The following is a 2,175-nucleotide window of genomic DNA, read 5'->3' on the forward strand; positions in this document are numbered from 1 at the left end:
GTCAATGACTATGCGAAATTTCGATTTTCCCGATGCATCTTGCTATTTGGGTACCACCCAAACCGGAGAGCAATACGGAGAATTCGATTTTCTTATGATGCCTTGTTGCATCATGTCTTTAATTTGGTTTTCGACTTCTTCGTCGAAGTTTTGTGGGTATTTGTATGGACGTTTGTAAATTGTATTTATTTAAAGTAACTGTATTGGATGTATAGCATATAGTTGCTTTGGAATCTTCCAAATATTCCCTGCCTAACAAAATGTCGTATTTTTCTGAGAATTTATGTAAATAAAATGTTTGCTTTGTCGGACATAGTTTACTAGGTTTTAATGCAATTTTTGATTTTAAAATAATTTGGCCGTTTATCGGACAATAGAAAAAATGTTTACTCATCAAATTTATTGATGAACCTGTGTCAATCAAACATTTGAGTTTGATATCGTTCATAGTTATTTGTATGAATGGGTGGGTAGGTTCTTCTTCTTCTACTTCTGATTCCGATCTTGTAGTGTACAGAGTTCGGCAGATTTTTAACTAAGTGGTCTTTTAATAGTGGGTGGTAATTACTAATAAAGAGGACCTTGTATTTCCTTCGCTAGGGACGCGCACTCTTGCTATGCTCGGGTCTAGCTCGCCGTAGGTGGGGGGTCTTTTAGCTTAGGATAGTACGAAACGCTACTACATACTACATCTTACTCATAAACAATATTCAAAACTGGACTATCGATTAATAAAAGAATTCGCTTTATATTGATACAAATGATACACGCCGACACGTGTGAAGATAAGCTACAGATTCTGATAAGTATTGGGAATTTTGGATGTTAATGATTCCCTAAGTCTTTACCCTCCCTACCATGACAACGCTACTTAAAATATTTACATTTTCCCTTGGCCAAGTTCAAAATAACTCTACCACATATTTAAGAAAGTGTTCAACATAAGTACTCGACAAACCATTAAATCTATTTATTCACAATGCATTCTTTTTTCCAATATATCTTAAATTATAATTCCATTTATATAAATTCAGTTTAATAAACGTTTCCATTAAATCTCTTTTACAAACTAACAAATTTTAATCTACGCATAATTATCCTAGTCGTTCTCTAACTCTTCATTTTCGTTTATATTCAGTGAGTAAAATAAAGTATATAAAAGTAAAGTATAAAGCAAATATATATATTTACGAATTCAGACCGAGGGTTTGATAAAAAAAACACACGATTGAGTTTTATATTTTATTAAACCTTTTTATTAATTCCATTTATGGAAAGAACTAGAGCCACTTGATTATCACGAAATTGGAAAGTTAAATTGGCTTAAGCGGTGTTATCGCGGTTGATAACGTACTCAGTACTGAACTGCTGCATGGAGGCATGCTTGCTGTTTTATAGGCAATTTGGGGAAGATAAAGAGCGAAGTTTAAGAGAGTTGGATTGTAAACCTCTATTTTCTTGTTGGAAGAGAGTCTTCTGAAGAATAGGGGTAATTGGAGAATCCTGGACAAGTGCGTAGGCGTAGGCGCAGATCGCGAAAGTTTATTATTTCAGTTGGCTCGCCAAGTGGTCGAATGCAAATGATTAGGGGACGAGAGTCTGTGTTTATAAAGGCGGCAAGTGTCTATGTTTATGATAAGGCAACAAGTGTCTATGTTTATGATTTGCGATCTGTGAGAAAGGGTGGCTTTGGAACATGACGCTGTGTCCAAGGTTAATCGAAGGGCTCTCGTTCTTTGATTACATTTTGTGCTTAGACTTAGATATTTTGTGTTTATACATTAATGTGTGTATATGAGCTTATACTAGTGTATGTTGCTTATAATTATCTTATGGGGAGTTGTGGGTGTAATAATGGATATGTTACTTCCCCATCCTTAAGAAAAAAGCCTGTCCTCAGGCGCTTATTTTAGGGTACAATACAGGGGTATTTACCTGGGGTACAACGTTTTCTGTTTCAGGGTGTATAATAGTTTCGTTTTCTGGGGTTTGATTTTTGAATTTTACAATTAATTTTTGGGGTACAGTTTTATATTTATAAATAAAGTACAATGCAACAATTATAACTAGTATGATTAATGCTGTAAGTGTTATTATTTGAAAGATATTATTCGTATGATTGTGTTGTTCGAATATTTCTTTTGTGTGAATATATTCTAGTGGTTCAAGTTTTGT

The sequence above is a fragment of the Drosophila erecta genome, unplaced genomic scaffold (assembly GCF_003286155.1).
Source record: "Drosophila erecta strain 14021-0224.00,06,07 unplaced genomic scaffold, DereRS2 tig00000367-arrow-arrow-pilon, whole genome shotgun sequence".
NCBI classification, from domain to species: Eukaryota; Metazoa; Arthropoda; class Insecta; order Diptera; family Drosophilidae; genus Drosophila; species Drosophila erecta.